Source organism: Corvus hawaiiensis, chromosome 6 (genome assembly GCF_020740725.1).
Source record: "Corvus hawaiiensis isolate bCorHaw1 chromosome 6, bCorHaw1.pri.cur, whole genome shotgun sequence".
In the NCBI taxonomy this organism is placed as follows: Eukaryota; Metazoa; Chordata; class Aves; order Passeriformes; family Corvidae; genus Corvus; species Corvus hawaiiensis.
Genome location: NC_063218.1, coordinates 56,751,195 through 56,777,633, shown reverse-complemented (window position 1 = coordinate 56,777,633; position 26,439 = coordinate 56,751,195).

Sequence of the window (26,439 nt, the reverse complement as noted above, 5' to 3'; positions counted from 1 at the left end):
GCTGTGGTAAGGATTTGGGAGGGTGGAGTGAGGAGGAAGAAGAGCCTGATGCTCTGGTTCAGCAGAGATTAACTAGCCTGTAATCCAAAACTAACCTGACAACTGCTGTGTCAAAGCAAACAGGCTGGAAAAAGCATTTGAGGACTGAAGTGTGTGACCTTATCCTTATCTGCAGCAAGGCAAACCGGGAGAACAGCTTCTTTTAGCAAGGGGTTTAATAAATACCCTTTGGTAATTTTCTAGAAGTTATTCCTGCCTCCAGGCAAAGAGTGGCCAAGGTACAGCTCAGATTAAACCCTGCATTTAGGTGGCTTAAGAGTTTTTTAGCAGGCTACAGAGGTGTGCCCATGCAGGTACCATCTTGTCCATTTTCCCAGTCTTGATCCCAAAGGCACGCCTTGGAAGTGGAGCTGCGGTCTGGGAGAAAGTTGCTGAAGGTGCAAAGTCACTTAGAAGTTGCCTTCCCTTAGGTTTTGTCAGATTTAGGCACCCAGATTTTGTCACAGACATTCAGAATTGTTCCAGTTTCATGAATAGCAGAATTTTAAATTAGTTTAGTTAAACCAGTGGAAAACTCTTAGTTTGGTTTAAATGTGATTTATCCCAAGTCAAGTGTACTCACTAAAAACTAAAATCCTTTTTAGGCAAAACTAAAATCAATGTTTCTGAAGTTGATTTACAGTAAGATGTGGCTGCCAACTAGAAGTGAAAATTTAGATATGTGTGGTGTTTTCAACTTTTTACTAAAAAGATTATCTAAATGGTGTAATAATGATAAGAGATTTTAAATCTTAGAAATGTTGGAAATTTTGTAATGCAAAACTTTGCTTGAATAACTAGAGCTTTTCTTAGGTCAGAGTTTCCTTCTTCCAAAACTCTCATCACCCATTTAGTCTCTCTCTCTTTTTTTTTTTTTTCCCTTTCTTTTTTTTAATGATTTTTTTTCAAAGAGAATAGCAGAAAACCCCTTTCTCCCCAGGCAAACTACCTTCCAAAATGTACTGACTGGGCCATTAATGAAGATGTTAAGAAGCATCAGCCCCAGAACTGATCCCATGGAGGATGCCACTAATGATTGGCTTCCAGCTGGACATCATGCCCCTGGTCACAGCCCTTTGGACCCACAGTCTGTCCAGTTACCAGTTCAGTGTGCATTTATCTGGTTCCTCATCAGTCTGTCGGTGAGGATCCACTGGGCAGCAACATCCACTGCTCTCCTCTTGCCCAAGCTAAACCCTTGGCTGTAGAAATAAGATCACCAGTCACACTCTCGCAACCTACTTCGCCTTTGTGTGTTTTCAGTCTTGGAGAGTTAGGGAGGATTTTAGGTCTGAATTTGCTTTCTGAATGTAGGCAATTTTACCTCCTTGGCCTAATTCATTGAATTAATAGCTTCTTCACAGAAATTGAATACTGTTTCCCTCCTTAGCTTGCTAGATTTCAGATGTTTATCTTTCTTTGAAACAAGATCTTGCTATGACAAAAAAGTTCAGAGTTTTAAACCCATGTTGTGACATTGTCTTATGACTGCAGAAAATCAGTTCATTGTCTGAATAATCTTAAACCTTGAGAGGAGGTGTGAGAATGGTTGTGAAAATGAGAGTTAAAAAGGAGGATCCAAGAGCTTTTTAGGTGTTTGCTCCACAGGGTTTCTTTCTGCTCAATAAGTAATAGGAGGAGTGAAGGAAATTAGCACTCTTTAATAAATGGGATCCCGGAGCAGCCTGTTAGCATGGCACGGTCGTTAGGGCTTCTTTTCTGGAATATTTCTGTGCATCATTTACTGGTGAACTCCTGCAATGGAGGGGTATGCTGTGCTGGTTTGGGCTGGGGTAGGGTTAATTTTTGTCACAGTGGCTGATTTGGGGCTGTGCTTGGATTTGTGCTGAACACAGGGTTGATAACACAGAGGTGTTTTTGTTATTGCTGAGCAGGGCTTGCACAGAGCCAAGGCCTTCTCTGCTTTTTGAAAAGCCACGCTGGTGAGGGAGTTGGGGGTGCCTGGGAGGGTGGGAGGAGACACAGCCAGGACAGGTGACCCCAACTGACCACAGGGAGATTCTACACCATGTGATGTCATGGACAGTATAGAAAGCGGGAGGAAGAGGAAAATAGGGACATTTGGGGTGATGGTGTTTATGTCAACAAGTCACTGTTACCTGTGAGGGGGCCCTGCTCTCCTGGAGATGGTTGAACTCCTGTCTGTCCTTGGGAAGCAGGGAATTAATCCCTTTTCCTTTTCCTTTTCCTTTTCCTTTTCCTTTTCCTTTTCCTTTTCCTTTTCCTTTTCCTTTTCCTTTTCCTTTTCCTTTTCCTTTTCCTTTTCTTTTTCCTTTTCCTTTTCCTTTTCCTTTTCCTTCCTTTGCTTTCCCTATTTAACTGTCTTTATCTCAACCCAAGAGTTTTGTAACTTTTTTTCCTGCACATTCTGCCCCCTGATCCCGCTGGAGGGGGAGTGAGGAGCAGTTGCCTGGGGCTTGGCCGCTGGCTGGGGTTAAGGCATGACAGATTCAGGAAATCATTTAGGTCCTATCAACCAAACAAGGCAGAGGCTGACAAAAGAAGCTATTGAAACTTGGGGAGAGATATTTCAAATTTAAGTGAGTGTTCTTCACTCACCTGTATGCCCACAGGCTGACATAATTAGAGGCTGCAGATAAGAACAGTTTAACTTTTGTTTACTGTAGTTCCTTGATTTTCTAACCTTTCAACATCTTTCCATGAAAATATTCATTTAAATGAATGTTGCTGGTTTCAGTAGAAAAATTCTCTATTCTGACAAGCAGTTCCACTTCATGCATATTATCTGTTGCGTGTGCAGCTTTGTCTCAGGCTGTTTTTTCAAAACCTACTGTCTTCTTGATGCTCATCACAATACAAAAATTTTAGTGCATTTCAGGTCGAGCTGCATGCTCTATTTTGAGCTTAATGCCATTGTCAGTTGAGTAAATTGTTCCCAAATATTAATTTCTAGGGCTGAATTTTTCTTCAGCAGGTGTGTGTGTATTGAGTAAATCATAATCTTTGAGAGAAAAACAACAGATCATGTTTTTATAATCTGCATCACAATGGATGGCTGAAAGGAGGGAACAAGTGGCAGGTAAAATGTATGCTGACAATCATAGGAGGTTTTGTTTTTTTTTCCATCTAATATATACTCAAAATCATACTGTTTTCATTGTGTAGCTCTTGAGTTTACCTGTGCCAGCTTTATGTCTTACAGTTTACTGCGTATTATGCCTAAAGCACACCAAGGAGGGCCAGGACTTTTGATACAGTACTGAAGGGTCAACCAGGGTAAGGGGATTTCCCACTAAATATATTGTGATGCAAAGAATTCCCAATTACTCTCATTCAAAACTAATTTCTTCTAAATGTGCCATCAAGTAATTGTGCCAAAATTTGGCTCTACGTGGGGCTGTGTGAAAGACTTTTTTAAAATTTAATTTCAATTTCTAATGACTTGAAATGTGTTAGAATCCAAGGCAAGAGTTGTGGCACCATTCAGGGAATGTCTTCCATTCTAATGTTTATTTCCTGCTGTTCAAGTGTACTAAAATTCATTATTACTCAGTGCTTCAGTGTTGTGATTGCACTGCACTGGTGCTGCAATGCTTAAGTTTCTTGCTCCAGATGTCAGATAACGCAGAATTTTTTAAAAAAATTCTGTTTAATTTGGAACCCCTGTGTTCTTGTCAGCCTCCAGTTGCTTTATATATTAACCTTCTATTGCAGTTTCTGTTGAGCACGCCTTTTTTTTTTCTTTTTTTTTCTTGGCAGTTCTGTGTATTGCTGGAAATCTGTCAAATATAAATGCAGGTTTTTTGGGAGCAGTCTTGGTTCTGCAGGAGAGGGAGACATTAAATGTGTTCTGGATCATTTGCTCCTCCTCGTTAGGTAGGCAGGAGCAGTGGGACACTAAGCCATGAGCTTAGGGAGGGGGAATGGAACACAGAAGGTTGCTTATATAGGTAATGACACTTAACGAGCTGGCACCCAGAACATTGGAAGCTGTATCTTACAATATCTGTCAGAATGATGAAGAAGAACAATTTTCTCCTTTGCTAGTCTGTCACATATGACCCAAAACATACTCAGAGCCTTCACCACACATTAAAACCTATTTTTTATAATCATCTTGTCAGTGCTGGATAGTTAGACATTCAAGAATTCACCTCATAATTGAAAATCAAAATCATCATCTTCTATATATTTTACTGTACTTTCCAAACTCTATGAAGAGTCTCAGAGAGCTGCTGTGTTTGGTGTAACTCTGTGAATGTAATATCTGACATAAAATCAGCAAGAATGAATGACCCTTGGTCTCTTCAAATGAACATGTGGCCGGGTAGCAGTGGCAGAATTGTGTCCTTGACTGTGCTTTTAGGAATTTTAGCCTACACCAGGGACCTGGTGGGATGAAACTGGTTGAAAACCCATGACAAACCATGAGGCCAGCTCTTATTTTCAGTTTTTCTGGTGTCCAGCTATAGCTGTGGATATCTTCTTGTGGGATGTATCTATGAGATTGGAAAAAACTGTCCTGGATGTACAAGAGTCAGTCAGTCCTTACCTGCACAGGAAAAGTGAGCAAAGAAGCCTTCTGTGACACTTCTATCTTACAGAGGAGCAGAAAAAAAGGTGCAAAGAAACCATCATGAAAGGTTTCCATTTCCTCAGGCAGCCTTTGTTGCAGCTACAGGAATTTTGGAGAGATCTCCAGGAGATCTCAGTATAAAGCACCAGGTGATATGCTGCATATGCCATTTGATCAAATCTTCCACAGATCAGTGGTCATGTTTCTTGAACAGAACCCAGGATCAGGGTGTGATTTGCTGCTCTAGACACACCTGGGCAGAAGTCAGGAGCTTCTGAAGCTCTTTCTCTGTTGTGCCATTCAGCGTCAGCATGGCTGTGTCTCCAGAGGCTCTGGGTCTGTGGCTGGGCAAGGAGATTTGCCCTTGGAGCTGGAGGATCAGAGTACTAAATCAGCTTTTTGTACTTTCAAAACCTCTCTGAAAATCTTCCCCAGATGAGCTCTATTGTGTGCTTTCTGAATTTTGGGATTTTGCCTTCCATTGTAACATAACCAGAACCTGCTCAGGACTTTTCAGAAGTGCACTCTGACCTGATGAGTTCTTCAAGTTCTGATCTTTCTTGAATGAGCAAAGGCACAGACCTTCTTAGATCAGCAACAAGATTTTAAATGACCATCTCAAAACCTCAGGGGCTCTCATTTTTTCCTAAAAGTAAGGGAAGGTTTGCAAATACGGGGCAAAAACAGCAATAGGAGAAATTATTTTCCTCCTCTTTGGGGATTTTAAATTTATATCTCTTTGACCTTTATCCTTGCTATGAATTTCTGATGTCTCACTAATTGCACAAAAGAGGCAGAATGTTTTCCTTTGCAAGTGGATCCTGAGGAAGTTGATTAGCATTATTGAAAATCAGTGTCTAATGTTCTCTTTCTCTTTCCATTTTACTGTTTGCTGTGAACTGCAAACACTGTACCTGAGGGCACTAAAATCAGACATGTCAATTGAACTTTGCACTCAGAAGTCTGGCTCAGCAGAATCTCTGGTTAATGTCTTTAAGATTCCAGGTATTTTCTCCATAGGCTTTTCCAAATGGCTACATGGAAATGAATGTGGTCGGTTTTAAAATACTTTTAATTGAGAAATGAGCTGTCCGCTGCCTTAACACTGCTTAACTGTATGTATTGATTTCTAACCTCTATGTCATTGGCTGAGCAAGTATACCAAGGTTACAAAATGTGAAACCTTATTCTTTTTTAATAAAAAAAAGCATTACTTCTCAATGGCAAAAAAGACATGAAAGAATCACCTTTCATCCCCAATATTTAGAAGTGAAGGCCTTTAACGTGAGATGTATGGTTATCAAAGGTGAAAACTGTTTGAGTTTTTTGCATAAGACATCTGAAATATTCATTCTGTGCCAGATCCGCTATCCAGAGGAAACATCAGAGGGAGCAGGTCTCATTAGGAGAGCTCTCCTGACTTTGACACATGCCTCCAACATGCTGGGGAACTTTCAGAGCAGTGTGAAGGGATTTATCATCCCCACTCCCAGAAATGGCAGTGTGAGCTCCACAGTGAAATCACTGCTTTGAAATTCCCCTGCGTATTTAGGGAGGTTTAATTGGAATGGAAACATGGTTACAGGAAACATGAGGATAACACTTTCCCTCCATCACCTTTTGATGCTCTTGTGTGACAGGTTTCTTTCTCCTTTTAATATCAAATACCTCTGACACCAGATATGCTGCTGCTAGGGGCCTCCACAATAAGGGCAGGTGTGCTGGCACACTTGGCATTCCAGTGGATTAGAGTTCCTGTGTGCAGAGGAGTGCTTAAAGCATTACAGCCCATTACTACTTCTGCCTTATTTTGAGCAGTTTTTCTAAGGAAGCAGTGAAAAGGGTGTTCAGTTTGGATAAATTAGTCCAACCCATGTTGTCTTCTTGAGGTGCTTATCTGGTCTGTACTATATTAGAGTTTAAGCACATCATTATTTTTCATAATTTACTTCTCAGGTGGGGCTGAGCAGTGGTGTCTCCATTTTAAAGAAAGGAAAAAAAGGAATGAAATGATTAAAGATCATTTTTGGTTTTGCTTTGTTGGTTTTTGGGGGTGTTGTTTTTTTTTCTTTCTTATTCAAAACTGCTTTAGTGGAGCTCGGTGATTGATTAATTTGCCAAACCCCCTGATTTTAAGACTAATGAAACTGGCAGTAGAGACAGCTTACTCTGAATGGAAAAACAGATGATCTTCATTCTCTCTGTGTGCTCCACATTTCCATAGGTTCACTTTGGCTCCTGCATTGGACTTGGAGGGGGGAGTTCAAGGAAGGATACAGGTCAGGCTGAGCTTTCAGAGCTGTAGCTGGGAGAAGCAGAGACAAAGCAAATAGGAATGGTTTTAGTCACTGAGTTGCAGGAGAATGAAAAGTCCACAGACACCCGTTTTTGACTAGCACTGAAATCCCCTAGGAATGGGTTTTGTTTTGGCTTTTTTCTGATTATACTCAGCAGTGACTGGTGACAGGTTGAGAAGCAATGAACACAAGAGGAAATGCAGGGAGTTCTGTTCAAATATAAGAAAAAAAAATGCCCTTATTTTCCTATGAGGGTGGCCTGACACTGACCCAGGTTGTCTAGAGAGGGTTTGGAGTCTTTCTCCTTGAAGGTATTCAAAAGCCATTTGGATGTGGTCCTGGGCAAGTGGTTGTAGGTGGCCCTATTTGAGCAGGGGGTTGGACAAGGTGACCTCTAGAGGTCACTTCCAACCTCAGCCATTCTGTGATTCTGTGAATAAAGGTTATGTACACCCTCTGCTGAAGGTGCCACACTCTTTAATGACAGGAAAAATCGAGTGAGGTTTGCTCCTGGCAAGGTAGCTCATTATCTTTAGGAGTGTTAAGGTTACTATAGGAACCCAAAGGTTTTACTGGGAATAAATGTGATAAATAGGCAGTATTAACAACATAAAGCTGCATGTTTTTATATCAAAACTGGCCTGTGTTAATGCTTCCTCAAATCCTACTAAATTACATCCTTTTAAATTAAAGTAATTAGTCCTCTTTCTTTGCAAAACCTATTAAGGAGAAGGACAGGCTATAATAATAATTGTCTGAAAGTAATAGTTGAGAATTATCCACCACAAGAAGCCTTGATCCGTGAGGAGCACTCACCCTTTTCCACAGGGTGGTGGAGTACTCTAGTGTGGCAATTCCCGTGCTTTGGATATTCCACAAAACCAAAATTTTTCCTGCTTGTGTCCATCAAAAATTTCTTAAAAATTTTCTCATTCAGGTAGAAGTTTAGTCCTAGATTTCTGGTTAAAGACACCCGAAATTCTATTTGTGTTACATCTAGGCAACCATGTTGTTAATTTGAGCTCTGTTGTGGGTGAAAGCTGCTACACATATGCAAAAGCATAATTGCTCTGAAAATTGGTTGTTTACCTGCTGGATGCAGGCTTCCTGTGGGTTTTTCTATTTAAAACAGAAAACAACTGCTCTGCAAATTCTTGCAAGCATCAGCAGTTTCCATACATTTAACTTTTCTCACTTCCTGGGAGGATGATGGGATTCACTTTCTGGAAGCCAAAGAGAATGTAATCACCTTCCTGTATCCCAAGGCTGCTGCCAGGTCCCTCTGGATCATCAAACTATAGCTACTGGAGAAAGTGAAAATTCAGCTTTAGTGCAAGAGAGCTGCAAAGCTTTCGTCAGTGAATGATTTTAAGAAATTGGTATTAACCTTTTCCCAGCCCTTGCACCACATATTTGCAACAGGTAATTTAAATGCGTGTGGTAGACGGCAGTAACTGCTTGGGATGAATGTCACGAACATGCCCCATGAAATCCCTAATGTTTCCAGGCATGGGGAGGACTCTGGGGAGACTGGCAGCACTGGTCACGTTTCCTCAGCTGAAAAATGCCTCCTGCAGCTGCATATTTCCAGGACACCTTGCAACAGCCAGGGTGTCAGAGAAAACTTTCCTAGGAAACTGGGGATGTGAGTCCGCCTCGTGGCTTTTCGTGGCTTTCCAACAAGTGGCTGATTTGAGCTGAGGTCTGCTTATTGTTATAATACTCTCTGGCTTCTAATGCTGCTCCAGGCTGCCGCACACGGAAAATGTGCCCAGAGTTTCATCCCTGGCACTGTAAAATCTGCCTATGTCACGCCCTGGATGCCATTAGGGAAGTATTAAAACATACCTAATGGATAAAATTTGCAACTTAGTCCATCTCTTGAAAGGTTTTGAATCCTGGACAGCAAAAGCAATTAAAATTTAAGGAAAATATTACAGGTGTGTTTTTTTAATACTGAATTTTAGTTTCAAATAGGCACACATTATGTCCTTATGTACTGTCAAAAGAGAGGATGTTTCTCTAGATTAATTCAAGTGTCTATTAAGAAAAAGTTCAATCCACCTCAGCTGTTCTGGGATATTGCTTATAACCCTACCAGTTATTGCATATGGCCAGACTATTTTCTGTTCTTAGGGAGGTGTAGGTTAATTCCTTTGTATTGCAGCTACTATCAGGACTCAAAGTCAGTCACTGAATGTCATCAAAAGGTCCTTTGATCCATAAGCTAAAGGAAGTGAAGTGTTTCTTATACTTTTGATGAATTTTCCATGTTTTCTTATCTTTTCAGTTGCTTGTACATAGTGTAAAATAGTAATTTCTGAAATTTGCCCATGTCTCCTCATGTTGCAGTCACATCAGAGTTTGACCAGGCAGTGCTGCAGAATATATTGAAGAGAAGGCAAACATGAGCAGTAGTAGAAAATTGTATTATCAGAGACATGTATATGTATGAAAAAATCTACGTGTACTGAGTCTTATTGCTGCTTCTCATTTCATGCTTTATCTGAGTGAGGAAAAACTACATCCAACAATCACAGCATGACTTGTGCATGTTATGAGGAAGGACTGTGCCCTGAGTATGTTTTCTATGTGGATTTATCGCTTGTATGGTCACCTGGGAGCTCTGCACAGATACAAATTGAGGGATTGGAGAAAAAACAAGTGCATGATGGGGAAGAAAATACAAACAAAATACAAGTTATTTTGTGCAAACTGTGCACAGGTGGGTTTGAGAAATGTGGAACTGCTACAATTTACCATCTATTTAAAGAGATTTTTGTGTGATAATCTTTGCATCCATTCGTTAAACTGCCAGTAATGTTCTTCTGGTTTTGGTATGCTGCTGTGCAATGCGAGTGTTCCTAATCATCTCTTCAGGTGGAGTTTCAACTTGATCTGCTTCAGTTGTTAAAATGGGAGATCAAACAGAATTTTGACTGCCAGGATCACTTTAAAAAAAAAAAATCCTTGTCCATATTGCATGTTCAGATACTGTAGTAATGGCTGGTGGAGCAGTAAATGTTCAAACTTCATCACACTTAGCCAAAACATTGTCTTTTGTTAAAAACATTCTTCCTCTAAAACTGTCCTACTCTGTGAGTTCTACGATGGAGTAGAATAGAAATTGGAGAAAAAGCTATTAAGTCAATCCAGGCCATCATTCCATGGAGGCAGTATTGTTTGCTGCACTGAAGTTTTTAGCTCTAATTTGAGCTAGTTTTCAATTTCCCATGCAATGGGGTTTCGGTTGCACCCCTTGGGAGGTTATTTCACAGTACAATAACTCTGTCATGATGTTTTGCTGATATCTGGCCTAAATCTTCCCTCTTAATTTCATCCCATTTTTTGCTGTTATAGCCCAAGGTATCACACTAAACAATTCCCCTTTTTCCTAAGTGGTTAGCTCATCAAATATTTCTGGACAGCTACGCTCCCCCTTATTTCAGTTGTTGCTTGGTTAGTATCAAATCTTAACATTTCTGTGAAGATTTATGTTTAAAAGTCCTGTGATTGGTCCTTTTTTCTTTTTTTTTTTCTTTTTTTTCTTTCTTTCCCTGCCACTCCTGGAATCCTTATTTGTGAACAGCTGATTTTTGAGAGCTACTGAGCATGAAGTGTGCTACAGAACCTTGCAGATTGGTGCTCTCACCCCACTCAGAGCTAGCCACAGGTTCACCAGCTTTATTTTTGTTGCCCTGCCACATCCTCATTTGGGTTTCTTTTTCTCAGGCTTACTGCTTTCCAAATCTTTCTTTCCTATTGCAGTTCTGGATTTTTTTCTTATTAGGAAATTCAGGAAAAACACACAATTAAATGAACAAGTGTTTGTTGAATTTCGTACTTTTCAGTTTTTCTGATGTCTTGCTATAACATGGATGAATAAATTAACATTTGCCACTTTACTGTTCTTCAGTACTGCTGAAATACTGTTTAGGATTCTCACATCAGTTGAGATAGTAAATAAAACAGTCTTGTGATGTGCTGCTAGATTGGTAAAATAAGTACTATGCAGTAGTGAAAACTGCCTTGAAAATATCAGTGAGACTGATACTTTTTGATCTTTCCAAATAACTCCCCTCCAGAAAACCGTGCCTTTTGGAAGAATAGGAATACAATTGAGTCTGGGAATGGAATTAATAGAAGTCTCACATCCCTTGTGGCTTCATATAAAATGACTCTTTAGGAATTTTTTTGAGTCTAGCAATATTTCTTCACTTGCTGGAGGCACTTAATGATGTAAGAGTCTCAGCTTTCATTTTTAAAAGAATTTGTCTTTCAGGCTTAATTGACTGCTGAGGAAAGTTGAAAATATGACTCTGGAGTTTCCAAAAATGCAGATAAAAGAAACGGAAGCCTTTTTTCTCTCTTAAATTATTGCTGCTTCAGCAACTTTCAAATCATTTAGATTGACCCAAATTCTTCCATCTGACTTCACAACTATGGGGGTGTTTGTGGTCCTCTTCCAGCTTGGCTTAGAAATAGGTAGGTGGCTCCATATCCTTGTGTGGTGGGACCGTATTTAGTCACAAATAATGACCAAATTTTTTGTGCTGAAAGCAAAAGTAATCAAACATGAGACACTGTTTTGCCCCAAAACAGCTTCCTGACTTATTTACCAGGATGCATTCCTGCTCCTTACTGAAACTCCTCAGGCTCCTTCCTTGTATATACCTTGTTATTTCTCAACACAATTCCTTAAGTCAGATGAAGATAGGAAGTGTTTAAAATGGTCACCACGATGGGATGATAGCAGTATTTTAGGCAGGTTTGTGTCTCAGTGTATTCTACAGCTGATCCACTCTATCCTTTCTGTCCCATGAAAGAATCTCACATATTTTAATTTGTTGACTCAGTTTCCTTCCTCTCTTTTACCTCTGGGATGAATCCTCTCTTTTGCCATGGCATTTTCCACTGGCATTTTGATTAGGTGAATAACTAAACAATTTAGTAGGCTAGGAGAGTAGCTCTTTTCATCTTTACGTAACACATTTGAATTTACACTACATTTTTACAAGATGTTTTATCCTGAGTGATAAAGAAAAAAGATGAAAAATGATGAAAAAAAAAAAAAGATGAAACTGAAATGAAATGTTTTGCACATGTCATGAGATTACAGCATATAGTGTTCCTATAATGTAAACATTCTTGGACATGCTATTGTGTATTTTAGACACAAATTGCAGCTTGTATGTTTTTGCAGTGCTGACTAGGTGACATAATTGCTGCATTAGGAAAAAGTTGTGTTGTATTTCTAGAGAAAAGTTCTTAAGACCATCTACAGCAGCTTGTATCTTGTATTGCAATTTTCTCAGCTGCTTGATGGATTTCTTGCAGCTTTTACAGGACAACATGTCATGGTAGAGGTAATTCTCTGAGTCTGTGATTACCAGATGACTGAATACCCAGAGCATGAACCATACTTAGGGCTGTCACCTTCTACTCCTGAAGCTACAGGGGTGTCAGGTAGAGACAGGAAAAAAGACTTGGTATAGTCATGATCCAGTTCAAAAGACACAGGAAGCCACTCATCAAAACTATTTCAAGGAGTGGCATATTGTCTTGGGGTGATTTTATGATGTGCATCCCATATCGCTGCCCTATGCCCAGAAATTAATTCTTGTGACTTTCTATGCCTTTAAACTGAGCCTGAGAGGGGGAAGGAAAAACTGAGCAAAACTTCTTCAAAGCAGTTTGCAGCTTGTTCAAGGCCACACAGAGATAGAGACTTTTTTCCCCAGCTGTGGCAGGGGAGGGAGGAGGCTTGCTGCTTTCCAGTCAGCTTTTGGCCAGTTGTTCAGTTTCTTTTTCTCTGGAGAGAGACTGAGAGTTGAACTTCTTTTCCTTCCCTGGAATGTCAGATTTTCTCCCTTTTCTACTGAACTGCTTCAACATCAGAGCACATCGGGAGGACTTTCCACTGGGCACAAAGGGCTTGGCCCTGGGCCAAGCCCCAGCTCCGAGGAGACCAAAGGGAAGACTCTGACATTTTTCCCAGGTTTTTCCTCCACAGTGAGAGATTTTATTATTTAGCATTATTTTCCTTTTCCCGTGTGTTTGTTAAATAAATAGTTTTATCTCCTTCACTTTCCTTTGAGGAAAATTTATTTTTCCCGAACCTGGTGGGGGAGGGGTGGTTGTGCCTTCTCTCAGAGGATATGTTTCTAAATTTGGCCAAACCGGAACACATATGAATTTAAATATTGGCACCGTTGCTTTTGTAGCTTTGAAAGTAACTTCAGAAGGTTTGAGAATGCTCATTACATTATTTGCAAGCAGTGGCATCAGCTAGGATTCCTTTTGCGAGTTAAAGTCATACTGAAATGATACGGCAGGATTTTATTGTGAAAATAAATAGCTGTTTGCTGCAAAATTATTTTTAAAAAATTATTTACTGTGGCTTTGACGGTATTTGGTGGCTGAGCAGAATTAAGGCTTTGTGCACCTATGAATTACAGTAGTCAGATACATGGTTTCAACCTAGACAGGTTTGGATAGATTTATTCTTGAAGAATTGGCTTCCCTGTCTATGTGGAGCAGCATGTACTAAAAATCCGTTGATTTTTGTATCAGTAACATTTTTAGTATATCAAGCTTCTGTTATCAGATGTGCTCATCTTCCCCCAAATGCATTATTTGTTGTTTATTCATGATAAGAATGCTAACAGAATGAAATGATGATCATAAATATCTGTATCAAGAAATCAGGCTTTCAGAGAGCTTTTTGAAACAGAGATAGGAGGACAACACTAAAAACAAATTATAGGAATATCTGTAGAAAAACCCCAGATAACTAAGAAACAGTAAAATAGCTACTGGAAGAACAACCATTGTCAATAGCAAAGTTTATTAATAGGAAAAAAATAAGGGAATGGCTAAGGGAATGACCCAAAAGCATAGGCCTAAATCTTAGAAAACAAACATTCAATAAAAGATGAACTTGTTACATGAAACAATGTTTGAAAATAAATAATGAATTGAGAAAAAAATTGAAATTTGAAGATTCTGTTAATAATATGTGTGGCAGAGGATCCCCATATCATGAAGTACTCTAGATTTGGGTCTCTATAGCTCTTCAGGTATAACTGGTGGCAGTAAAACACACATGTATGTAAATACACTTCTACTGCTATGAGACAACGTTGGAAATACTCCAAATTTATACAGGTTTTTGTGTTTTGTAAAACCACCATAGGATCTGAGGACCTGATCACCCCAGGAAAAGCTGCTGTTCATGTCCAGCATGACAGCCTGGTGCATCTTGGCAGGGGCATTTTTGGCACCTGTGCTTCAAACAGGCCAATCTGCTTTAGAGCTTTGATATTTGCATCAAAACTCCATGCAAACACTTCTTTCCCCCATAGTTGTAAAGTTGCTTCTGCGTTACTGAGATCACCAGAAGTACTTTTGTGTGCCTGGCTAAAACTCGTGAGAAGCTGTGAGGGCTGTAATTTGTATTGGCACCTGCAGAACATCACGCAGGGGTAGCAACAAAACAGATCTTCTGATTAAAACATGGATAGCTACGTGCTTGTGGTAATGGCAGCTACTTGCACAGATGGGTAAAGCAGGAACACCACAAAATAAAGAGATTAAGCTGCAAATAGTGAGGGTGTTATGTATGAAGTCCTAATGAATATTCATATAATAACTAAGCTACTGCTGACACTGAGTGCTAATCCTTTTGCAAATAACAATTAGCAGAGAGGTTGTAAAAGGGATGCTAATTTGCACATAGTATCAAGAGCTAAGAAATATCCTGGCTAAACAAAGGCTTTTGAATCTGCAGAAAAGTCATCCTGCACTGTGAATCAGATTGCAAAACGATGAATCACATTGCAATTTCTAAACAGGTTGCTGCAAAGGACCAGTCATTTGGGTGAAAATGTGAGCAGGCCTCCTAAGTATCATCTAAGAAATTATCTAAGTATTATATCTCCATTATATAGGTATTATCTGTTATCTACACAGAAATCATAAGTAAGAACACACTGCTACAGGATTCATCTCATTCACCGAATTCAGCTGTAATGGAAGTATCATTATAGAAACAGGAATTCAATTTTCTTGCTTACCTCAGAGGTGTTTGGAAATGAAAAATGTGGCATTTTTGTACTAAATCTGGTGCATAAATTACAATTATTAATGTACAGTGCATGGTTTGTTGCTGTAGCTATTGGAGGCTGAGCTAGTATAGTGGTTTGACCCAGGCTGGCTGCCAGGTACCCACCAAAGCCACTCCATCAAACCCATCTACCACAGGGCAAATATAAACATCAACTAAAATTCAACAGATATTGCAGATTTTGATGAATTCAGTCCTTTTAAAGGACTCAGTATCTATGCAGATCAGCTCCTAAATGCTTTTGAGGAGTTGTACTCATGACAGTAATTACTGTTTACTTACGGAGCTGATACGGAAAATGAAGATAAAACCCAATGCAATGTGTTCCATTATGAGGATACACTTTTAAGCTGGCAGTTGTAGATTTATCATGTCCTTTGGAACAAGTCTAAATCTGAAGGAGATTGACCCCAAAGGACACTTGGTGTGTCCTATGTCACACTGTTACTAGAAAAAGGAGATAAGGAGTGTAAGAAAGACAGAAAATGTCAAGTGCTGTGCTTTCTCTGAATAATACATCAGTTTAGTGGCTCATCTGAATCATCATGCTTAATAGCCAGTGAGGGATGAGATCTCTTCTCCATAAACTTATCTAATCCCTTTTTGAACCTCCTTCAATACTAACAGCAATAATATGGTGTCTTCCACGGATTTCCATAAGCATACAACCTGCTAGCAGCACACAGTGCTCAGCAGTGTCTGCAACTGGTATCTAAAGCACTTGAGCATGTGTGGTTTTAAGTATTTTCCTTATTTTCCACTGGCTTTTTTTTTTTTTTCCTGGTGTGTGCATAAATGAGTTAAGCCAGTTGTGCAGTTTGTGCATAAATGAGTTAAAACACCGAGGAACCACCATATTCATGTATTTGAGTGGTTCACTTGAGTATACGTGTGCTGCAAGGAAAAAAAGAACTCTTGCTGTCTTTAGAGAAAGGTCTGTACGAACAGATACTAATTCTATCATCTTCCCTTCATTCTGCTCCCTCCCAGCAGTTCTGGTATCTCTCTTGCCCCTGTGAAATTAGTCTAATTATCAGTTAATGATTGAAACTGACGGTTCAATACACGTGTTCTGACGTGCTGCAGACTGCTAATTCTTAGCAGAAACAAAATCAGTGGAATCAGTGCACAAACAAAACTTGACAACGTAATATAAACATTCTGAGAAATTATTGGTCCATGAGAAGTGAAGTTTTGAGGCAACTGAAACGTATCCCTTTGAAACTGGCTATGTTTCCCACAAAAACAGGGAAAGATAAAACTGAAACAGCTGTTTTTATTTCTTTCTTAATTAGCAGAATATATCGTGAGGTAGTTAGGTACCGTTCACAAAAAAGAGAACAGAGATATAAAATCATCATATCTGACATTGGGAAAGGTGCCTGATATAAGAGAGCCAGGCCTGTACCTCCTACCCACACAATTAGGGTCTCAGAGTAGCATTTATACTCCCAGCTTGAGCTGTGATTTTTGGAAATGTTGTCAGGCTATGGATCAATTTTAACTGCAGCTTCTGGCATTAAATCAGCATAAAACATGGACATTATGTGTTATTTTAGTTTGGACCATTAGTAGTCATACTACTTCACTTCCTGCATGAAAGAATTTTTGACAACTGATATGAAATTATGTTCTCTTCACCAATGGATTTTAAGGCAATAAAAAGCCAGTGAATATTTTAAAAATCAACACATGCCAAAATAGCTGGAAATTTTCATGTTCAGTCTAAAACTGTCCCTGTTTCAGGTGGTTCCTGATAAATTGGAATGCAAAGCCTTAATTAGCTGGGTGCTACAGATGGATTTCTTACAGCCCCATCCTTTTAAAAATCAGAAATTAGGATTTCAGGTGTGTGTTTGACAAATTTTATTGTAAATTTTATTATCATGATTTTCTTAAATTTAAAGGTTGAGGGAAAAAAAGGATACAGAATCCCAGATTTTCCTTTAAAAGAAAAATTGATTCATTCCACTATAGGTACATTAAATGCAATATTCATTCTCCACAGATGCTGAATAGAATTTGAGATTTCATTTTGTGGTCTATGCAGAAAGTTGGGCGCTTTGGAAATCCTGTAAAGAAATTCTCCAAGTGAAGGAGGATTCAAAGTAAGCCTCACGTCTCACTTGCAAAGCCACAGGAAGGCAGAACTTCAAGGGACAGCCTGTTTGTCAACTTTATTTCTAGGTATTGTTAACATAACTGCTCCTCCAGTAGTGGCTCATACTAATTTGGATGTCCTTGATTCAAATGAAATAAAACAGAAAACACCACTCAGTAATTTGCACTTAAGAAAGAAAAAGCTGAAAAGTTTTGGTACACCAGTAAAAAAAAAAAAATTTTAATTATAAAAGTGACAAGTTTCTCAATCTTTCTGTTAGCCCAGACCTTAAGCCAAGTTCATTTAAAAAATCCTAAAAGTGTGTGTGTCACAAATACGGTTCAACATTAAAGTGAATTTATACCAAGTAGTGGGTATGGAGCTATCTTAGTGGAAATTCTGTGTCTTAAATCTTGACTGGGGAAAACATGCTGCGTTTTAATGCTACCTGTATAAATCAGAGCTGGGGGGAAATGTTTTGACTGACATCTTGAAACAGAAGCTACAGTTCTGCTATCTTTATGACATGGTTTTATGACAATTGGTGTTAGAGGTTTCAAATCAGCAATGATACAAAAATCCTTCTTTCAACTTATCTAGATGAAGAGCAAAATTGCCTAGATATATTTAAATGAAAAAGGCTGAAATTGCCTCGAGAAAGTTAATTTCAAGATAGGAGTAAAATGTTTGAGTCAAATTTGCTCTGTGCCATCGGCAGGCTTGAAGCAGTGTAGAGACATGAAGTAAAAATTTCAGTATTTCAAGAACTAATATCATAAGGAAAACAAAGCAGATATGGAAGTAATCTTTCAATCAGATATTTTATTTGCTGAGATGTATCACCTTATGGAGACACACAGGAAGGGATTGCTCTTGCTAAAATACGATAATGTTACAAAGTACTTACTGGACATGACATAACATATCTGACAACTTCTAGGCAGAATATAAATGTGAAATATGATGTTCAGACAGGCACACACTCATGGAGAGGGCGCTGCCCCTTTTCACTGCAGTGCCAAGAACGTGTTTAACTCAGGATTGTGATAAGCACAGGTAAAGCACTCTTGCATTATTACTTAAAAGGGGATGGAAATTAACAGACTGAAAGAGGAAAAAAGTAGATTTAAAAGATAATCAGTATGTTTTACTTTCCACAGCAGTTTCAGGATGTCTGGAAGCAGGCCAGCATGATATTGTTTCTCATGCCTCTTCAAGGAAATGCATATTTTCACTATGTCTCTCTCAACTGTCTCTTTTGTTCCTCTTACAAACACTGGAGTAAGTACAGAGAGCAAATGAAAACAAGACCAAACAGCAATTATTTCTTTTATACAAACAGCTCTGTGTGATGTGCTGTTGGACAACACCGGCTAAAAGGATAGAGTGCAGCTCAAACTGAGGCTTGGAAGGAATGGCTGATAGTGCTCAGCTTCTGTGTGCAGAGAACAGGGACATTTTCCCAGGTAACACTGTGGATGAAGCTCAGTCTGAGGCTTGGAAGGAATGGCTGATAGTGCTCAGCTTCTGTGTGCAGAGAACAGGGACATTTTCCCAGGTAACACTGTGGATGAAGCTCAGTCTGAGGCTTGGAAGGAATGGCTGATAGTGCTCAGCTTCTGTGTGCAGAGAACAGGGACATTTTCCCAGGTAACACTGTGGATGAAGCTTAGTCTGAGGCTTGGAAGGAATGGCTGATAGTGCTCAGCTTCTGTGTGCAGAGAACAGGGACATTTCCCCAGGTAACACTGTGGATGAAGCTCAGTCTGAGGCTTGGAAGGAATGGCTGATAGTGCTCAGCTTCTGTGTGCAGAGAACAGGGACATTTCCCCAGGTAACACTGTGGATGAAGCTCAGTCTGAGGCTTGGAAGGAATGGCTGATAGTGCTCAGCTTCTGTGTGCAGAGAACAGGGACATTTCCCCAGGTAACACTGTGGATGAAGCTCAGTCTGAGGCTTGGAAGGAATGGCTGATAGTGCTCAGCTTCTGTGTGCAGAGAACAGGGACATTTTCCCAGGTAACGCCGCAGCTGAGGCGCAGACGTGGCACTAAACGGCTAAACCTTGCTAATGAGGGAGTCTGTGAAGGGATGGGACAAAGAGCTCCAGCAGTGGCAGCCAGACTGCTGTTCTGTCTGACAGCTCCAGTGGCTCCTGGGTTTATGTTTTATGTATGTCCCAGTTACAGATAGCCCCAGAACTTCCCGGGGACACAGCATGGCTGTGCCATGAGGAGGAGCCTGATTTGCAGAAGCCCCGAAGTGGATCAAGAGCAGGAGTGCTGAAGGAAGGGATGTTCTGTAGATGGATGTTACTCACTTGTGTTGGCTGCAGCGTGATCTTTCCAGATTCAGAAGGAGACATCTCATTTTTCAGCATGTTTATTAGTTTAGTGGGAAAAATCCAGATATGAAGTTCAGATATATCTTGCCTGTTTTGCCCACATTGGAGGTCAACTTACCTCACGGCAGTGGGGGCTCACAGCAAGGCATCTGTTGCCAGACCTAGTCCATGCAATATTTCAGCTCTTTAACTTTGTGTGGATACCTAACTGTGCTTTTTGAAGACTTGTATGATGTGAGAATCCTGTTCGCCTTGCCAAGACAAATTCTGGAGCAGGATCTCCGACTATATTTTCTCTTACCTCCCTTTTGATGTCTACGATGTCTGTGTCTGATATCTATGTCTGAGCCACTCACCTTGAGCTCCCTTCAAAGATAAGGAAAAGGAAAAAACATTCTTAAGATATGGTTAATTGAAGTGTTCCTTTCTTTTTCTGCTGCCTATTAATGGAACTTAATATGAAGAGCTGAGATGGAGGCTTTTTAAAAAAAAAACAACAAACTTTTTTTACATTTTAGATATCCACATTTGGCCAGATGAATCTCATAGTGAAAGGCAACAGGAATATAAATTCTTTTTTCTTTTTTTTTTTTTTGAATTTTTGGATTGGAAATTTTAGCCTGTAGTAATGATAACACATATTAATCCAACTGTTTGATATTCTTAATATCTGATGAATTATTAATTCAGTGGAGAAGTTCTTTCAGAGAATTCCATCACCACTGAACAAGCTATTTGAGAATTTCTTGTTCATATTCCATCACTACAACTTTTTTTGCACATATTAGTCAAAAGTATAGACCATGCAGTGTTGATAGTACCTCTTTTAATATCTTGCTATAAGTGATCCATTAAATTAGATGCTAGAAATGCCTTGTATTTTGGAAGTCATGCATTAAACAAACAGGCAAACAATATGAAACTCTTTAATTTTGTAAGTCGTAAACACAATATTCCCACAGTTATGAAATTGAAGCATTGGTCTGTGAATATCTATCTCAATAGCATGCCAAGTGATTATAAATAAAGCTGGTTCTGCCACAGAAAATGAACTGGTTGGTAAGTAGCACCCGTCTGATCTGGGCAATGCACAGCTTTGAGCCACACAGTTTCATAAGGATCCATGATAAAAAGGGTGTCCGGTTAAGCGGCGTTAGAAAGGACACCTGCTGACCCAAAAACTAAACATGGGACACAGTTTCTTGTGTGTGTCAAAGTGTCCGGGGTTGCAGTGTATTCTATCACCATCCTCATGAGCTGTTGAAATCAGGTGGGGCAGTGTTTCCTCACTTCCTCCCCCCAGACTATCTTTCTGTTAATGGCCCATCATTGTCCTGCCGCATGACTCAGAGATAACTCCCTCCGGACTATCTTCTGTTAATGAGCCTAATCAACACTTGGCCTCATGACTCATTACCCCATTGTGAGATGCTCCACCCAGAGGGAGGAACCAAGCATCCCATCCTGGTTATAATCTGAGACTCTGAACACCAGAGACAACCCTTCCACTGGATTTCCAGAGGGCAGGAACTACACAGCCACCACTGGACCTGAGGAAGAGCAGACCCTTTTTTCCTACAGGATCACCACTTCAGAGGACTGCAGCCACCATTCTACCAGACTGCTACTACCACCCTGCCTAACAGGGTGTCAGGTTGTATATTGACTTTGTCAGTTTGAACCAGTGTTTTCTTTTAGTTCTTTTCCTTTTCTTTAATTTCCCCATTAAATTGTTATTCTGACTTGGTGCCTCCCACTGGTTTGTTTTCAAACTAGTACACGAAGTCCTGGCATTGTAGCAGGGCTGCTCTTGTTATATGGATTGCAATCCAAACCTGATGTGACTAGGATTTATATGTTGCAAAAGAGAAACTTAAATTGAAGTACAATTTAGTGATGGTTGGAGAATGTAAATAATTGTATTTATTTCTAGGGGGCAGGGAGCAAGTCGCTCAGAGAACAGCCTTGAACAACTTAATAGTAACCATCAAAATAGCAAGGAGAAAATGTAAATGTGAGATTTTCTGTGATGTGTCAACCATGCAATTAGCTACGGGTATAATTTATAAAAATGCCAGAGCACAAAGTATGACAATGGAATGCAGATGTGGAGAGTGTTTCCAAACCCAGAGGGTTTCATCAGCAATGTATATTAAAGATGCAAGACATTTCTTCTGAGTAAATATATGGAAATTGTTCTATTTTCTTTTTTTTTTATTATTTTTAAATAATTTCCCACAGTTATAATTTAGCATGTGTATCATTTGGCATTTTCAAAGCACTTGCTCAGAATGACGTGTATCATTAGGACTTAGGTCTACTAATTCCTAATTACGCCTGTGAATGAAAAATTGATTTGTATATAAAGTGTTCTGAAGACTCCTATGGATACAGAAATATCTCTATAAATGTAGAATGAAGGACATCCTTTGAAAAGAAAGCAGTTCTACTGAAGTCTTGCATTTCCCAAAGGATGCTGGGCTGTAATTTAATGGTTCCAGACTTCTATCTTTTTTGATTGCAGGAATCTCTCTTATGGAGACCTGTGCATGCTTGCCTCTGGGCATGAAATGGGAACCATTTAGATCCATTTAGGATCTTCTTCCCAAATTTTGTCCTCTATGCTCCTAGCTCTGGCAGGACTTTTGAGAACCTCTGTAGCAACAGGCTAAGCGTTTTCTTTTAGCTTCATGGCCAAATCATGGATCGGTTACCTGGAACAGCAACATGTTTGTCACTGAGTCTAGAAAAAAGATTTCCCAACCACGCTTTTCCATCACACTGATGATTTCTTCCCTTATCATATTAGTTATTTTGTGTTTGGGACCGCCATATCTTGGCAAATTCTCCTTTTCAATCTATTTGTTCATTACAGGCAGCAAAATTGCAAAGCTGTAAATTGGATTGAGAAAGGTTTTCTTGGATTGTGTCAAAAGTGAAACAAAGACTTTTAAATGGATATAATATGATGATAATGTTCCCCAAATTAAGGGAAGTAATAAGTTTTTTCCCTATTTATGAGTTTTTCAAAAGAGCCTGGAGGTTCCAAAGAGGTGTGCAGTTCAGCACAGCAGATTGCGTGTGGCAGTAGAAAATTCCTTCACTATACAAATTACTGTGAGATATTTTATTGCTTGAGTCATTGGATAAGACAGACATGGAATTATGGTGGTGTCTTAAAAATTGCCACACCTGAGTTAGTCCCTGCTGCTTCTGTCTCTCTGTAGTTTACCTCTAAATCTCTAGTCACCATTTGAGCTCTTCCTCCAAAATTACTTCTCCAGGGTTTTCAAATTACTTCTCCAGGGTTTTCAAATTACTTCTCCAGGGTTTCATTCCAACCAAACCTGGCTATTCTGCTTTTGAGTTTGTGTTGTGTGTCTTGCTGTGCATGTTGATTTTTAGATTCAGACCTCTGAGCTAAACTGAATTTGGATCTCTCCCTCCTCAAGGGATCACAGAGTGAGCTGTGGCTGAGAACTTCAGGTAGATCTAAGCCAGAGGAGCTTCTGGATGCTTTTAACACCACATTAAGGGCGGGAATGGATAGACAATTCTCAGAGAAGCCTTCAGTTAAGTTTAAAGTGAATGAAAGGCACCTGCAAAAGAAAAAGTGGATATTTATTTTCACAATCAAAATGACCAGAAAAGAAGCAATTATCTTTAAAACTGTTACAAAAGCAATTTAGAAAGTTTAGACATATAATTCTCCTTAAATGCAACATTTTAAGGTCTATTTTTATTTTATTTTTAATAGATTTATTAGTAAAAAGGAACTGGAAACTGTTGGAAGTGTGCAATGCTCCCTGAAACGTGATTTAGAGTATTTCAACAATTTAAAGTGTAGAATTCCATTTTAATCAGCTTGTCAATTGACAACAGAAAAGGGTTGACATCTTATGCTACTTCAACTCTTGGACATCTCTGCTAAACTTCAACTGAATGTTGAATTGGTTGCAAACCTGAATTTGATTTTTTTAAAGTAAGAATGGACTCTTAAACATATTGGATTGTTATGCTTACACTATTTGTGATCAGTTCTGTATTTAAGTGTCTACCCTCCTAGATAATTCTGTTTCCTGAGGGAGATTGTGTTTTACATCTCTGTGTGGATTGGCACAGTTATATTTCATATTTAAGTTGCCACACTGAACTAGTGTTGAGGAGTGTGCAAGAGCAGACAGAATTTTCTGTTCCCCTAATTCTATCCTCACTTAATACAGGTGATTCTTCACCATTGTTTCAAGACCTTTTTTTGTGAAGAGTCTACATTTCCCCTGAATAGAAGAAACATCAGATTGCAATTGAAATAATAACAATCTTCCAACTAAAACATTAATAACTTTTTTTTAAAGATGCTACATTTGGTGTTCCAGAACAGGAAGTCATAGAACATAACCAAATTCAACAAACAGTACAGAAGGCATAATGTTTATTATTAGCATCACATCACCATAAGACAGTGACAGGTGGTGATCTCCAAATGCCATCACAGTCATCAGAAGCTAGTGAGGAAATGAGAGCCTTCAAAAAGTGCAATTTTATGGCACTGTAGAACAATTCAGACCTGTTATTGTTCGATAAGTCTAAGATAAATTTCAAAGTTAATATTTATGGTGTTTGAAAACATGCTTTTTAGATTATTGGCTGTGTAAGGATGCTGCATCCTGTATTTATATTGATTTGTAAGAGCACTTGGTGCTGCATGCAGACCTAGCAGTCATGTATTCTGGAGTTTCCTAAAATAACCCAGTGTCCTAATTTTTCAAGAAATGGGAGGGAAGAAATTTATATAAGAGGATCTCAGTTACAAAATTTAAAATTATGTTTAAACAGAAATCTCTTTTAGAATTTCCCTTTAGTTTTATTATTTTGTTGAGCTGCAGTTAACAGTTTTAATTGATGTAATTTTCAAAATAAAAATGCCTATTCACTTTATTTTTGATCTGTGAAATGATACACTCACATTGTTTACTTCTAAAATCAAATAGGATGTGAGTGTGGCAATAATAAACACAAAGACAAATTTTCTACTTCAGTGTATCATGCATAAGCAGGATGAGAAGCTAGCATTTGCCAGTTAGGAACTGTTAAGAAAGAAAGAGTTTTAGATTTATATGTCAGTCATTTTTTTGAAATATTTTTCTTGAGGCATGCTAGAGGTGCTTTAAGCTAAAGAACATAAAATTAGGATTAAGGCAATGCTTTTATCCACCAGTGGTGGGTGTGAATGTGTTGGGAAGAGAAGAAGCAAGACCAAAAGGTGCTCTGCCACCTCCTCATCTGTCTTGGGGTCATTGTGCTGTGCCTGCTGTGACATTTAGGGCTCAGCTCCATCACTCGGCTGAAGAGTGCACTAAATCCTGGACTAAAAAAATAGAGCTATAACTTCAATAATAAAAGTATTTAATATTGGAGCTTGCAGATCAACTAATATTTTGTCTAGTTGTATTTGTTTGGTAAAGTTCTTTGAAGCTTCCTCTGATGTAAAGGGGAGTAAATTTGGAACCAGCCTCAGAGTTTCTGTTTCCCCTCAGAACGGTGACGTGTGAGCAGATTTACTACCAATGTATAAAAACTAATGAACCACTTTAAGCCCTGTCATAAAACTGGAATTCTTTTGTACCTAATTAGAGGGCCTGAAAAGGAGGAAATTGGACCAAAAAGCCTCTAAAATTAGCTTCATCAGAACAAAGTGGAAACAGATGAACAACCCACAGTGACTCTATAATAATAATAACACCACAATTCTTACAATGCTGCCTTGGCTTATTTGGATTGCTTGCTCAAGACCCTCTTTGAGTCTTTCCCCACATATTTCATCTATATGTTATGGATGTAACTGCTGGTGATGCTTATGGGCAAGATAGTGGTATGCTTGTAGCCTTGTCAGATCGTAATTTCTTGGGCAGATATTTTTTTCCCCTTTCCCAAGGTGTCTTCTTAGAAATAACATAGAAATTTGTGGGTAAAATGACCGTATTTTTGAGAACAATGCTGCTCAAAAAATCAGTGGTATTAAGTTGAATAGAAATTTGGTATGTTAATAATTTGGACCAGGGTTTGAAATCTGGCAGGGAATCAGGAATGTGACATTTGCTGAACATACCCCAAATCTAACCGACTTATAAGGCTTCAAAAAATTGCACTTTGCACATGTGCAGGAAAGGTGTGTTAGGATAGCATCTTAAATCTTCTAAGGCTTTTCATCTGTACTGGGCATGCTGGAGGCTGGAGCTGCAGAACCTGAGCAGGGGTTTCCCCCAATCAGTCCCAGATGGTGGGAACTGAAGGAGAGGAGAATCTCCTGTCCATGTTCCTGGTGCTGGGTCTGTAACATCCCAGGGATGCCAGGACATTCACTTGAAGTAGATGACTTGGACCATTGAGTTTAACAGGTTCTAGCTTAAAGCAAATGCCTGTCAAAGCTTACAAAATTAAGCCAACCAAAAAAAAAAAAACCAACAAATTAAGCCAACCAAAAAAAAACCAACAACAAAAAGCCACCAAAATAAAAAATCAAAAAACCCCTGGCAAAAAACCAAATCAAAAATCCATTCTATGGGATATTTTTGATAGCTCACAAAGTGCTGTTAACAAAAAAATGACAACTTCGAGTGATTAGAACTTTCTAATTGTGTTCTTTGTGGTTTAGTGATCTGATTTCTAAACATTCCTAGGAGTAACAGAAGCACTGGAAATGTTCAATGTAGTTTTAGGTTATAAGAATCACTCTGAAAAATCTAATGGAAGGCCCTTAACTTGGATCCACCAATTAAATTTTGATCATAACTTCTGCAGGTGTCAGCTCCCCATTTGCAAAATGCCTCTACCATCCCCTTACCTCCAGTAGCTGTGAAACTACGTTAGGATTTGTGAAAGGTATCTTAGAAAATCCCGTGAGCAAATGAATAATTTTATCATCAAAGTTTGAACAGTAAGTAGATTATGGAGCTGTTTGCTACTAAAAAAGTAC